Source organism: Callithrix jacchus, chromosome 4, assembly GCF_049354715.1.
Source record: "Callithrix jacchus isolate 240 chromosome 4, calJac240_pri, whole genome shotgun sequence".
Classification (NCBI taxonomy): domain Eukaryota; kingdom Metazoa; phylum Chordata; class Mammalia; order Primates; family Cebidae; genus Callithrix; species Callithrix jacchus.
The window spans coordinates 129,114,022-129,129,931 of NC_133505.1; the positions used below are offsets into that span (position 1 = coordinate 129,114,022).

General features: G+C 34.9%; 1 protein-coding gene and 1 long non-coding RNA gene across 8 annotated transcripts in view; one reads left to right on the plus strand and one right to left on the minus strand.

Moving 5' to 3' along the window:
• The window catches only part of PKIB (cAMP-dependent protein kinase inhibitor beta), a 275,134-nt gene that overhangs the window by 109,839 nt on the left and 149,385 nt on the right, over window positions 1–15,910 (plus strand). The gene's annotated exons all lie outside the window — the stretch shown is intronic.
• Window positions 1–15,910, minus strand: part of LOC118152970 (uncharacterized) — a 56,792-nt gene that overhangs the window by 15,114 nt on the left and 25,768 nt on the right. The window contains exon 2 of the long non-coding RNA XR_004742059.3: window positions 14,662–14,842. This is a non-coding gene — a long non-coding RNA (uncharacterized LOC118152970). The remainder of the gene's footprint in view (window positions 1–14,661; window positions 14,843–15,910) is intronic.

Consider the following 15,910-nt stretch of genomic DNA (forward strand, 5'->3'; position numbering starts at 1 on the left):
ACTGCTGCCTGATACTCCCTACTCCCTATGCAAACTCTTCTCTGCAGCAAAGGCAATTATACTTCTCTCTGGAACATTATCCCAGTAGCCTGAAAACCTCTCCTTGACCCTCACAGGGTCTGTGGCTATCCCTGCCCAAGGAGAGTCAGAGCACAAACCCGACTAACCCTATCCCTACCTGGTTGTGCCCCTCCACTTACCCTGATAGCTTAACATAAAGGACATAAATGTTTAGGAGCTTTATACCTCCACCCATTGCCTGAGAAACCAGAATACTTCCCCTAGGTAACTTAGGGCAAACTCAAATCCCACTGCTACTACCACAGCTGGTGCTGTTTCACAAGTGCCACCTGTTGGCTGGAGGCCAACCAAAACAGTCCATTACAGCTCCTCCATGTAGAATAATACTGTGTCCAGATTGGAAAAAAATGACTGCATGACCTCAGCCGTACTCATCACTGCTGCGTACAACACCCTGGTTAACCAACGATCCTGACTGGATCCACATGACAAGTTCATGATAATTATAACCAGCATTTGAGAAAGCCAGCACACTAAGCCTATCAACCAAGGAATCTCACAGAATCTACGTCACTCCCCTACCACCTTCGTCAGAACTGGTGCTGGTATCCACTGCGGGGAGACTTGAAGACAGGTCACATCACTAGATCTCTTGTAGACATTCCTCAGTCTGATAACTCCACTAGGTGGCTAGAACCAAAAGAGCAGTAACAATTACTGTAGTCTGGCTCTCAGGAATTCCCATTCTTAGGGGAAGGGAGAGAGCATAACATCAAGGGAACACCTGTGGGACAGAAGAATCTGAATGACAGGTCTTGAGTTCCAGATCTTTCCACTGATCGAAAGTTTCTTACAGCAGAGACACAAATGCAGTGCTGCTCTGCACCTCTATCCCAACAGGGAGGCAGCTTCTCTGATTGTTAAGGATCTTGGAGATGGTATCCTTGTTCCCCCTAGTACACCACTGCAGACACAGCTGGGGCTTCTCCCACAGGAATACTGCATGGTTGCACCTATACTCAGCTTTCCTAGAACAATTCATGGTGATTGCATCCCCACAGGAAGAGCATTCTCCAAGTCAGGCTCTCATGAGAGGCAGAATCACAACTCCTCTTTATGTAGAATATCAACATTTGTACAAATGAAAAAAATAGTCTGTCTAACCTGAATAACCAGAACACTGGGATAGAAATAAGACTGGGAAGTGGATGACTTCCCTACTGGCCTGGCAGGATAGCTCATGTGCTCCCATCCTTCTACATGATAAAACCTCAGTACATCTAACTGAGGGCTTCCCAGCCACCTTCATCAAGGCTGAGATGTCTGACCACCACTGGGTATTACATCTACCTATCTGCTTTAGCTACAACCAGTGCCTACCTAGGGATACTTCTACTGATCTGAAGCCTGAATTATCAACTCAGTAAATAAAACACTGGAGAAAAATAACCTCATATGATACAGTGAACTTACCCACATACCAAGTACATAACTACAACAAGCATCTGGGAAAGACAGTGCACAAAGTCCCTCTATAACTAAGGAAAGTCATACAGAGTCTTTCCTGCTAAAAGCACCAAGAATTAAATAGGCTATAATAAACTATAAACATTAAAGTCAAATTCTTAGGGAAAAATTAAATTAAATTTAAAACACAGCCAAATAAAAACAAATTCAAGAACAATTTGAAGAAAAGTCTATCCAAATGAGAAGGAATGAGAAAAGTAATTCTGGTAATATGATAAAATAGGGTTCTATAACACTCCCAAGAGATCAACTAGCTCCCCAGCAAACCAAGATGAAATCTTTGAAAACCCAGATAAAGAAGTCAGAAGTTTAATTATTAAACTACTCTGGGAAATACCAGCAAAAGGTGAAAGGCAATGTAAAGAAGTTTTTTAAATTCAGATATGAACAAAAAAAATTCTAGAGCGATAGATATCATAAAGAAAAACCAATCAGAACTTCTGGAAATAAAAGACATACTTAGGGAAATACAAAATGTAGTGAAAAGTCTCGATAATAGACAAGAACAAGTAGAAGAAATCATTTCAGATCTTGAAGACAAGGATTTTGAATTAACCCAATCAGAAAAAGATAAAGAAAAAAGTATCAAAAGAACTTATCAAAATCTCCAAGAAATATGGGATTATGTAAAATGGCCAACCCTAAGAATAACTGGTGTTACTGAGACAGAAGTCTAAGAGCTTGAAGAACTTATTTTAAGGAATAATTGAGGAAAACTTCCCTGGCCTTGCTAGAGATACAGATATCCAAATATAAGAAGCTCAGACTCCCGGGAAATTCCATTGCAAAAAGATCATCACCAAAGCACATAGCCATTAGGTTATCTAAAGTCAGCATGAATAAAGTAATTTTAATAGCTGTGAGACAAAGGCATCAGGTAACCTATAAAAGAAAACCTATGAGACTAACAAATTTCTCAAATATTACAAGCCAGAAGGGATTGAGGTCCTATCTTTACCTCCTTAAACAAAATAATTGTCAGCCAAGAATTTTGTATTCAGTAAAACTAAGCTTATAAATGGATATATAAAGTCTTTTTCAAACAAACAAATGCTGAAGGAATTTGCCACTACCAAACCAGCGCTACAAGAAATGCTAAATGGAGTTCCATATCTTGAAACAAACCTTGATCAATATCAAAATGGAACCTCCTTAAAGCATAAATCTCACAGAGCCTATAAAATATTAACATAATAAAGAAAAATAAAATAGGGAAAATTGATATAATAAATAGAACAGTAATTCACATCTTAATATTAATGTTGAATGTAAATATCCTAAATGCTTCACTTAAAAAGATACAGAATGGTAGAATGGATTAAAAAAAAATACTAACCAAATATTTACTGTTCAAGAGACTTACCTAACACATAAAGACTCACATAAACCCAAGGCAAAGAGGTGGAAGAAGCTATTCCCCGCAAGTGGAAACTGAAAGCAAGCAGGAGTCACTATTCTTACATCAAACAAAACAGACTTTAAAACAATACAATAAAAAAAGACAAAGAAGCACATTATATAGTGATAAAATGATTAGTTCAGCAACAAGACATTGCAATCCTAAATTTGTATGCACCTAACACAGGAGCTCCAAAATTTATAAAATAATTACTGCTAGATCTAAAAGTAACCCACCCTCAAAACTATGCAAATACATAGAAATTAAATAGTCTACACTTGAATAATTTCGGGGCAGATAATAAAGTCAAGATGGAAATAGAAAATTATTGGAAATAAATGACAAAAGTGACACAACTTATCAAAATTTCAGGGATACAGCAAAAGCAGTATGAAGAAAAAATTTCATGGCATTAAATAACTATATTAAAAAGTCTGAAAGAGCAAAAACAGACAACCAAATGTCACACTTCAAGGAACTAGAGAAATAATAACAAAGCAAACCCAAACGTAGCAGAAAAAAGAAAAGAAAAAAAAAGATCAGAACAGAACTAAATGAAATTGAAACAAGAAAAAATAAAAAATATAAATGAAACAAAAAGCTGGTTATTTAAAAAGATAAACAAAATTGATAAACTATTATTGAGATTAACCAAGAAAAGAAGAGAGAACATACAAATAAGCTGAATTAGAAATGAAATTGCAGATATTACAACTGATACCACGGAAATCCAAAATATCATTCAAGGCTACTTGAACATTGTTATGCACACAAACTAGAAAATCTAGAGGAAATGAATAAATTCCTGGAAACATGTAATTCTCCTAGATTAAATCAGAAAGAAATAGAAACCCTGAACAGACCAATAACAAGCCACAAGATTAAATCAGTAATGAAAAAATTGCCAACATAAAAAATTTGGGGACCAGATGGATTCACAGCTGAATTCTACCAGACATTCAAAGAATTGGTATCAATTCTACTGAAGCTGTTCCAAAAAAATAAAGAAAAAGGGAATCCTCACTAAATTATTCTGAAGCCAGTGTAAAGCTAATACCAAAACTAGGAAAGGACACAGGAATAAAAGAAAACTACTAACCATTATCTCTGATGAACTTAGATGCAAAATCCTCAACAAAATACTAGCTAACTGAATCCAAAAGCACATCAAAACGATAATACAGCATGATTGGCTGGGTACAGTGGCTCATGCCTATAATTTTTTTTTCTTTTTTTTTTTTTTTTGAGACAGAGTCTCACGCTGTCACCCAGGATGGAGTGCAGTGGCATGATCTCGGCTCACTGCAACTTGTGCCTCCCAGGTTCAAGCAATTCTCCTGCTTCAGCCTTCTGAGTATCTGGGATTACAGGCACACACCACCACACCTGGCTAATTTTTGTGGTTTGTTTGTTTGTTTGTTTGTTTTTAGAAGACCATGTTGGTCAGGCTGGTCTTGAACTCCTGACTTCTGATCTGCCTGCCTTAGCCTCCCAACATGCTGGGATTGCAGGCTTGAGCCACCATGCTTAGCCTTATGCCTGTAATCTTAGCACTTTGGGAGGCCAAGGCAAATCGATTATTTAAGCCCAGAAGGTTAAGACCAGCCTGGACAACCTGGAAAGACCCCATCTCTACAAAAAAAATACAAAAATTAGCTGGGCATGGTTGTACATATATGTACTCCCAGCTACTCAGGAGGTTGAGGTGGAAGGATTGCTTGAGCCCATGAGGAGGAGGTTGCAGTAAACTGAGATTGTACTACTGTCCTCCAGCCTAGGTAACAGAGTGAGACTCTGTCTCAAAACCAACAACAACACACACAAAAAAGATCATACATCATGATCAAGTGGGTTTTATCTCAGGGATGCAGTGATGATTCAACATATGTAAGTCAATAAATGTGATATATGACATAAACAGAATTAAAAACAAAACAAAATTATTATCTTAATAGATGCAGGAAAAGCATTTGACAACATGCAACATCCCTTTATGATAAAAACCCTCAGACAAATAGGCATAGAAGGGACTTACCTCAAAGTAATAAAAGTATTATATGACAAATTCACAGCAAGTAGCATATTGAATGAGGAAAAGAAAGGATTTCCCCTGAGGACTGGAATAAGACAAGGATGTACACTTTCACCACTTCTATTCAACATAGTACTGGAAGTCCTAGCCAGAACAATCAGACAAGAGCAGTAAATAAAGGGTATCCAAACTGGAAAACAGGAAGTAAAATTGTCTCTGTTTACCCATTATATGATCACATACCTAAAAAACTATAACAACTCATCCAAAAAGCTCATAAATTTGATAAACAAACCCAGAAAAGTCTCAGGTTACAAAATTAATGTACACAAATCAGTAGCACTGCTGTACACCAGCAACAAACCAGCTGAAAAATCAAATCAAAGACTCAATCCCTTTTATAACAGCTGCAAAAATAAAAATAAAACCTAGGAATATACTTAACCAAGTAGGTGAAAGATCACCTACACTGCTGAAAGAAATCATAGATGACACAAACAAATGGAGAAACATTCCATGCTCATGGATGGTAAGAATCAATGTTGTGAAAATGACCAAAATGACCAAAGCAATCTACAGATTCAATGCAATCCCATAAAAATGTCATCATCATTCTCCACAGAACTAGAAAAAACAATCTTAGATTGCATATAGCCAAACCAATACTAAGCAAAAAGAACAAATCTGAAAGCATTACATTGTTGAACTTTAAATTATACTACAAAGCTATAACTAGCAAAACAACATGACACTGGTATAAAAATAGATACATAGACCAATGGAACAGAACAGAGAGCTCAGAAGTAAAGCCAGATACTCAAAGCTAACTGATCTTGGACAAAGCATACAAAAACATAAATTGGGGAAAGGGCACCATATTCAATGAATGGTGCTGAGAAAACTGGCAAGCTACATGTGAAAGAATGAAACTGGATCCTCATCTGTCACCTTATTAAAAAATCAACTCGGCCGGGCACGGTGGGTCACGCCTGTAATCCCAGCACTTTGGGAGGCCGAGGCGGGTGGATCACGAGGTCTAGAGATCGAGACCATCCTGGTCAACAAGGTGAAACCCCGTCTCTACTGAAAATACAAAAAATTATCTGGGGACGGTGGCGTGTGCCTGTAATCCCAGCTACTCAGGAGGCTGAGGCAGGAGAATTGCCTGAACCCAGGAGGCGGAAGTTGCCGTGAGCCGAGATCATGCCATTGCACTCCAGCCTGGGTAACAAGAGCGAAACTCTGTCTCAAAAAAATAAAAAAATAAAAATTAAATTAAAAAATCAACTCAAGATCAATCAAAGATTTAAATGTAAAACCCAAAACGATAAAAATTCTAGAAGGTAACATCAGAAAAACTCCTCTGAACATTGGCTTAGGCAAAGAGTTAAAGATTAATATCCCCAAAGCAAATGCAACAAAGTGAAAAACAAACAAATGGGACCTAATTAAACTAAAATCCTTCTGCACAGTGAAATAAATAATCAGCAGAGTAGCAGACAGCCCACAGAGTAGGAGAAATATTCACTAACTATGCATCTGACAAAGAGCTAGTACCCAGAATCTACAAGAAACTCAAACAAATCAGCAAGAAATAAACAAATAACCCCATCAGAAAGTGGGCAAAGGACATGAGTAGACATTTCTCAAAAGAAGATATGCAAACAGTAAACAAACATATGAAAAAATGGTCACCATTGCTAATCATCAGGGAAATGTAAATTAAAACCACAATAAGATATTAACTTACTCCAGTAAAGGAATAGCCATAATTAAAAATGCAAAAAAGAATAGATGTTCATGGATGTGGTAAAAAGGAAACACTTTTATACTGCTGGTGGGAATGTAAATTAGTTCAACCACTATGGAAAACAGTATGGAGAGTCCCTAAATAACTAAAAGTAGAACTGCCATGCAGCAATATGTGGTAGATACATGGAGATCCAGCAGTTCTACTACTGGGTATCTACTTAAAGGAAAATAAGTCATTATATGGAAAATTTAAAAAACCACATGCATACTCATGTTTAAAGCAGCACAATTTGCAGTTGTGAAGATATTAAACATAAGTGCCCATTGACAAGTGGGTGGATAAAGAAAATGTGATATATGTAGCCCCATGGATTACTACTCAACCATAAAATAAGGAATGAAATAATGAATTTTGCAGCAACTTGGATGAAATGAGAGGCCATTATTCTAAGTGAGGTAATGCTGGAATGGGAAACCAAATACTGTATGTTCTCACTTATAAGTGGGAGCTAAGCTACGAGGATGCAAAGGCATGTGAGTGCTATAATGGACTGTATAGACCCAGAGTGAATAGTTGTGATGGGAAAAGACTATATATTGAGTACAGTGTACTGTTTGGGTAACAGGTGTAGAAATGATGACTATGATGGTATCAGAAATTATGATTAAAGGACTTATCCATATAATCAAAAACCACCTGTACCCCTAAAACTACTGAAATTAAAAAAAAAAGAAGCTACTAATACAGACAACAACATGGATGGATCTTAAAAGCATTACTGTAAGTGCAAGAAGCCAGACACACAAGAGTACACACTAAATACACAGTTTCATTTATATAAAATTCTAGGAAAATCAAATCTAATCAATAGTGATAAAAGAAGACCAGTTATTGCCTGGAACCAGGGATGGTAGTGAGGGAAGAAGTAAAAAGAAACCTTTTGGGATAATGGAAATATCCTATAAGTGGATAGTGGTGGTAATTACATGGTTCTTTAAATTTGTCAAAACTCATTAAACCTTATACTTAAAATATTTTTTATTTTGTATAATTATATATCAATAAAGTTAACTTTAGAAAGAAAAATTTAACACAGCACATCTTGATTTTGTTAGGCATATGTATATTATCTCATGTATTTTTAAGTTAATTAAACTTGTTTGGCCTTATGTGTAATTAAACAAATTGAAAACTATCAGAAGGAAAGAAAATAAAGGAAATACATATTACATTTTAACATGGTGTATCTAAAATATCCCTAGACAGCCATCAGGTCTATTTCTAGTATTTGTACATTTCTTCATATATTATTAGTTCATTAAATATCAGAGCATTTATCATGTGTCAGGCACTGTGCCAGATATGATGCATAGAATTAAGATATGGTCTCTGTCTTTAAGAGCTTACAATATACTGGAAAGACAAACAATAATTATACTATAACATTATATATGGGACTACATGAAAAATGCTGTTGGTATATAAATGTTGAGGACACTCATGGTTTGATTTGGGCATTTAGCCAAATAGTATCATTTCAATTCCAAACGAGAAATTCTAGGGAATAACATGAGATGAAATGCTGACCTATATTAAAGTTAAAAAAATGTATGTGGAATAATTTTTCCTGGGATGAGGGAAGCAGGATTGGAGAAATGCAAAGAAAAAGCAATTTATGAACTTTGAATCTGGATTCATTTTGTTTGTATATTTTTTCTTAGAAATTTATAGTAATTCATTACATTGTTTTTCAAACAGATTTGATGAGCATTTGAGATAAAGATGCCAGATTTGTGAGTTTGTCAAATCAAGTCCAAATTAATCGTGAAAAAATAGTACCAATTTTTTCTCAATGTCAATGAAAAAAAGAAAGCAAGAAAAAGAAATGCAGAAACCAGCACTGAGGGAAAATGGAATGGTTTCATCTCATTTTGTATGGGGAAGAAATATATTTATTTAGAACACATTAACTGGAGATAAACAGACAAAAGCATAGTGAGAGAAATTTTTCTGTAAAATTTAAGATAAAGGGGTAAAACTGAGTGGACTGGAATTATTACAGGACAGTGTTAAAAGAGAGAAGAACTCTGATGATGAGAAATTTACAATACTGTTTAAATTAGAAGGAAATATAAATAGAAATGTCCAGAAAGATGGATTCTACTTTAAATGTGGGTAAAATTAGGCCAGGAACCATGGCTAAAAATTAAATCAGGGTTCAACCAAAATGCTTTCATAGGATTTGGAAAATAAGTTAGCATCATGTATGATGCTTCAACGTCATCTTACATGAACAAAACGGTGATATAGTTTTTTTTAATCTTTCCTTCTCGTTATCTTTCTAGCATTTTGAATTTTTCTTGTTCGAAATGGAGCTCATCAATTTCCCATGCAAAAGTAATTTTCCTCGGAACTTACCTATTTTGATGAATTATAACACTAAATATCTAGTCATCTAGATGCCAAACTGTTCTTTTATCTTTTCAATTTCCTGCATTAAATTATTTGCCTAGTTGTGCAGGTTCTCTTTGTCTAAGCCATCCTTCTTTTCTTCCCATTTCCACAGTCAACTACCCTAATCTTGGTGTCTGTTACTCCTTGCCTGGCCTACGGAGCCTCTTTCACATTGTGCGTGCTTAATGATATTATCTTGATATCCAGACCTAATTATATCACTTCCTGATATGGCTTGGCTGTGTTCCCACCCAAATCTCATCTTGAACTGTAGTCCCATAATCTCTATGTGTCATGGGAGGGACCTGGTGGAAGGTAAATGAATCATTGAGGCAGTTACTCTCATGCTGCTGTTCTCATGATAGTGAGTCCTCACAAGATCCAATGGTTTCATAAGAGGCTTTCTCCTCTTTTGCTCCTTTTTATCCTTCCTGCCACCATGTAAAGAACAACAAGTTTGCTTTTCATTCTGCCATTACAAGTTTCCTGAGGACTGACTCTCTAGTCATCCTGAACTGTGAGTCAGTTGAACTTCTTTCCTTTATAAATGACCCACTCTTGCATATGTCTTTATCAACAGCTTGAGAATGGACTAATACACTTCCCCTGCTCAAACCCTTTTCATGACTTCTCATAACTTCAGAATCTAGTCAGAAATTCAAGGCTGCCATAATTTACCTACCACCTACTTTCCTGTTTATTTCCAATGACTTCCTTATAGTCTTCTTACATTCTAATAAAACTGGACTTTTCACTAATGCCCTGACACAACACGTGCCTTTCCATCTTCATATGTTTGCATTTGTGTTTGCTGTGCACGGAATATCCTCCCTTTCTTCCTCTATTCCATATGCCCTAACCTGTCTTCATCCCACCGTAAAGATCTCTGGTACATCAAATTCTTAGGGGCTTTTTTCTTGTTTGAACTCTTAGGATATTTTTGTGCCACATCCTTTCTGTTACAAGAATATATAATTTTAATTTTTTTGTACTACATTATAGCTTTTTCCAGAGCAGGAATTTGTATATTACCCATATTTATGGCTCCTTAATCAATAGTCAAAAAGCAAAGTACTGTTTTTTTAAAATATCACATATTTTATGATTCATTAAAATTTTTAAATTTGAGATGTATCAGTTCCTAATGAAAAGTACTACACAACAAAATGAAAATTACCCTCTAGTATTTTCTCTAGGACCCATGTATCAAGATCAGGTTGTAAATAAAGAATATTATTACTGCAAATAAAGCAGCAACCTCTTCAGGTTCAGCTTGGAAAAATCTGAATTATTGTCACACAAGTAGACACATAAATAAATCTTATTTGCACCTTAACACAATGTGCTTAACAAACGTCAGTTAAACACAGCTAGTTTCTTCTTATTCCATTCAGAGATATTAAGGTGCAAATAAAAGAAGACATTGTACATAGACAAATATTGTAGTTAGCCTTATTCTGAGATTATTAAAAATAGATCTTAAAGTGCTTTCTATTCAGTAGAATCAATACCTCTCATTTTAATTTTTAAAGTAAAAAAATGTCAGTGAATTTATACTGAAGTTATTTAATCACTGTTTTTATATTTGACCTGTGTTGCTAGCTCGATATATAAAAGCATTTAAAATTTGTTTTTCTATCTTCAAAAAAAATAGTAAGCTCTCTGTGAATGTAGTCAAATTCAAACATATTTGCTTGAGGATACTTCTTTAGTCAGAAATGTTTCACATGGAGTCTAAGCATGCAAACATTTTATACTATTTTAAATTACAAATTACAGAAAATAAATAAAGCGCTGGAAATTGGAACTTTGTTGGTTTTGATAGGAAACTGAGAGCTGTAGAAAATGACATTGGCATCTAATTATGTATTTGTTTTCATCTATTCTATTAAATAAAGGTAATTGCTAAGCTTATTGCCATTAGTATGTTACTCATTAAGTGAATTATTAAAATACATTTCACCTATGTTATGCTTTTTATCATTCTCTTCTTCTGTAAAGATTAACTGGCTTTTCCTTAGCATGATATTAAAGGGAATTATTTGCCTGTGTAGGGTTTGTCTCCCCTCAGATTGTAAATACAGCCTGAGCACTAGGCTTTTCAGGCTGCTGCAACTTGGGGACTGGTATTTTCCCATATCATATCTACATGCACTATACACTACAAGCAGCAGAAAATGTATTACTTTGTCTTGTATTTTCTTTTTTTTTAATTGCATTTTAGGTTTTGGGGTACATGTGCAGAATATGCAAGATAGTTGCATAGGTACACACATGGCAGTGTGTTTTGCTCCCTTCCTCCCCTTCACCCACATTTGGCATTGTATTTTCTTAGTTCCCACCATACCACCTTCCCCCCACCCTCCATTTTTAAAAAAGATTGAATCTGTTTCAGTGAGCTTCCAAAATGAAATGTTAATGGATAAATGAAACAGTAAGGGTTGTTTGTTTTTACCGAATTGCATTGAATATCTTGTCTGACACAACTTGTGGTCAACCTGCTTCTTTTACACACTCTGGAAAACATGTGAGTCATAGCTGATGAGGAAAGAGTCGTTATCATCAATTCTTGTCTTGCCTACCACTAGGTGGATGGTGCCGATACTATATTACAGACTGTAGCCTGACAAATACCCAGGATCTTCCATTAGTCACAGGCTGGATCTATACCTCGAGTCTCACCGGAGCCAGGGAACTTTAGTTATTGCACAGGAGGGGTATCAACTCACTCTTCAAATAGCTTTAGTAATTGTGTGGAAATAAAAAGTTAACTACTGCATCACACTGTAATTTGGAAGAATTTAACCATTATGATACCATCATCATTTTTCTACATAGAGGACAGAATAGATGTTTCAGATCTGAAGCAATTTCTTGGTATTGAAATGTAAGATCTCCGGGGGAATGCTGATTTCAATACAGAGAATTTCTCCCTCTGTTATCAGTCATCTCAAAGTTGTTTTTGTTATAACGTTCCTTTTACAATATAAGATTTTCTTTTCCATCTTGACTTATGATTGTGAGTTATTATTAAAACTAGGCATTGTTAAGCATGAAAAGCTGAAAAGAAAATAAAAAATAATACAAATTACTTGGTCAGAAAGCCTGACAAAGGACTTAAATAGATTTGGAATGAAAAATAGCAAGACTAATTTAATTTAAATAACTTGCTGTATAAATGTTGGGAAACGATTACCAAAATTCTTAAAATTTCAAGGATCAAGATTAAAGGTTTAAAATGAATTTATTTTCTCTTACACAAACACAATCCTCCTTTTAACCTGCTTTGTTTTTAATTTTGTGATTTACCTAGGTTCATTTGCATTTATTGTATTTTTTTCTGTTTTTCTTCCTTATTATCTCTTAATCTCCTTTGTGGGCAGGGGCCATTGCAAATCTTTAATTGTGCCAGATGTCTCTGACTACTGAGTAAACATTAGTTGATTGAGCATGAAGATTGAGCTATGAGCTTATTGCCATCTTTCCATCTATTCCAAATACGAAGTTTTTTTCCTGAGCTTTCTATCTCTATGGGCAAGTGTAGTCTGAATAGAAGGTGACTAGTGAGTGTAGGTGTGGGTATGACATCATTTTAATTTTTTTGAGAGTTTATCTCCTCTTACAAATTTATACCACAGAGACGGTCTTTTACCACTATGAGCCATATAGCATGCGATGTACATAGCAGTTGCTTTAAAAACATTTGTACTTCTTGATGACAGATGAGGACTTCATAGTTGCTTATTTTTTGTCATCTTTATGTAACTAACATGGTAACAGTTACATCCTAATAGAAAAAAGTTAAAGTCCTAAAATCATCCAGATCATTCTGAATCAGGGTTGCTATGTCTCAGAATTTAGTAGCTCTTCTTCACCAAGCAGAACTTAGTCACACCACTGGATGTCCCTTAGTTTCTCCTATTTGCCAACAAAAAAGCGAGTGAAAGAATGTAAGGGAGGAATAGGAGATGTGGTTACTGTTTAAAAAACACATCCAGTTGTTGGCTCATGGCGTTCATCCAGATGACAATGATTAGGAATGACTCCAAAGGCCAAAACGTTTTATATTCCAGAATGTTACATTAAGCAGTTCTGAATACAAAGTCTGTATTTTATTTTTCTCAAAAGACATTTGTACTAATGTTTGTATTATAACTACATCCTCCAAAGAGGTTGAGCTAGAAATGGTATTATCCATTGGAGGCAGCTAGACATATAGATATGTAACCAGTAATCTTTTCTATCCTATGTTCTTATGACACTAGCTGCCTTCTTTGTAGCTATGGGAGATGTTGACAGAAAGTGCACTTCCTTTGTACTGATTGTGATAAAGGAACTGATGGGCAGGTTAATATTACATATAAACACGTTTAAGTACAGACTGTAATAGAGGTTCTACAAGGTCATGGATTTTGTCTTTTTTGTTCTCTTATGTATTCCAAGACCTAGTAATTACTAAGGTAATAGTTACTGAATGTAACACTAGAATATGGTCACATTATTCTTGCATTTTGTTGTCTTTGGCTATGCAAATTGTATCTTATTTTCCTGTTTTTATAATCATCTTCTGAATTAATACTTATACATATGAAGAAATACTAATATAAGATATAAAATAGTCTTAACAATTTAGATAGAAAAAACATTTCTATCCCAAGTGTTTTCTTTCTTTTCCTTTTTTCTATTTATCTTAAATAGGTTGATCATGTGGGTTGATGTTTTGATTTCATTGCATAATATACTGTTGAGATCAAACAAACTAAGCTTTAGTGAGGATTATTTTGAATGAAACAATAGAGCATTTAATAATTATATTTGTAAAATATATTTCAGAAGCATTTTATTACTAGCCTTAAACAGAAATCTTAATATCTTCTACATTATGCAGGCAGCAAATGGTGAGACAGACATGCCCAAGCATTTATATGGAAAGACTTACACATTCTTAATAGCAATTTCAGTTGTTCCCAGAATTGAGAATTTTTATTCTAGTAATGACATGGTTACAGGCCAATAAGACACATATTAAATGTGAGACCTAAAATTCATCTTGCAGAATACAATTATTCACAAATGAGTCTCTGAAATATCTCTTTAAGATTCTTCTTTGCTAACTAGGCTGTTCCATGAATTTTTTGCTGCTATTACTTTAGAATGCTAGCACAACCCTTCACACTGCTTACTTTAAGAAAATTCCCTTACACTGAACATGCACATATACATTTTGTAGTGTTAAGTCTAGTGTGTCTTTTCAGTTACCTTCTTGGTACAAATATCACCTCTAATAAACACCATTAATTATATTGATGGTATTAATATCCACAATAATGATGATAACCCATTTTAGATGGGTTTATTCATTTTCATTGACTTAAATGATTGCTTCTTGACTTGAGAAGTAAGCAGTTCCCTAGAGACCTCTGAGATTAGTGAGAACAGAGCAAAAAGGCCAACTGTTAGGCTTGTAAGACGTACCTCTTTATTCTGGGCTATGCCCCTTTTTGTAGTTTCACTTGGATGATGAACCGGAGATTTAGTAGTTAGTGTCTTTGCAGTGTGGGAGAGTCTAACTTGGGAAATCATAGAAGAATGAGGGAAGGTCTTCTCTATTTATTTCTCTGGTATTTTTCTGGTAGCTGAATTAATTTAATTTTACCTGTGAGACATTACATATCATTAATGATTGTGAGTGAGGCAAATGGCTATTTAAAGGTTGACAGTGTGAAAAAACGAATTAAAACATGTCCAGTCTAATCAGAAAGAAAATATATGAGAAAAGAGGAGAATGTAAAAATGGTTAAATTATTGAGCATGTACAAGATTTCAGTATAGTATCTCTACCTTATTGCTGCACATTTCACCAAATAAGGATCATTTTTTCTTATCTCATGGTAACATCAAATGAATAAGTTCAAATTTACATCTACAAACAGGAGATTAAATGTCAATAAAAAGGGAAATATCAGTTGGAAATGATAATCCTAAATTAAGCAAGCCATGAATAGAATTTCAATGAGGTGTTTTGATTTGTGTGAATGAATTCATTAAATTCATATTATAGCAGCAAGTTAGAGGCCTGTGATAAAATGACTATCTAGTGGGATTTTTTTCCACTGCGTTCCACATTTATAAGAAGCATGCAAAAATTAAGTAAAGAAATAGATCTCAGAGATTATTAACTTTTATGTCATGTAGACTTAAATACAGTTTTAATGAACAGAACCAAATAAAAATTAAATTATATTTACCATTTTTTATGCTTAGAAAAGTGGCTTCAATTTATTAAGAAATAATCTTGAAATGGAGAATTGAAACTATGTATGAATTATCTGATTTACTGTTATCCCAAAATATCAAATTTATTAAATACTGTATTCACAAAGTCTTATGAGATAGGAACTGAGATGCAACTGTGGAGGGGCTCATACACTGGAACACAATAGGGACCAGCTAAAACAGGGATAGGGCAGAAACACCTCTCCATCAGACAAGCCCACCAGTGTGCCATATCAGCTTATCATTGCCATGGCAACATCCATAAGTTACTGCTCCTTTCCATGTCAATAACCCAACAGCCTGAAAGTTCCTGCTCTTTTTCTAGAAATTTCTGCATAATCTGTCCCTTAATTTGCATATAATTAAAATAGGCATAAATATGGCTGCAGAACTTCCTGAGCTGCTCTTCTGGGGCACACTGCATTATAGGGTAACCCTGCTCTCCAAG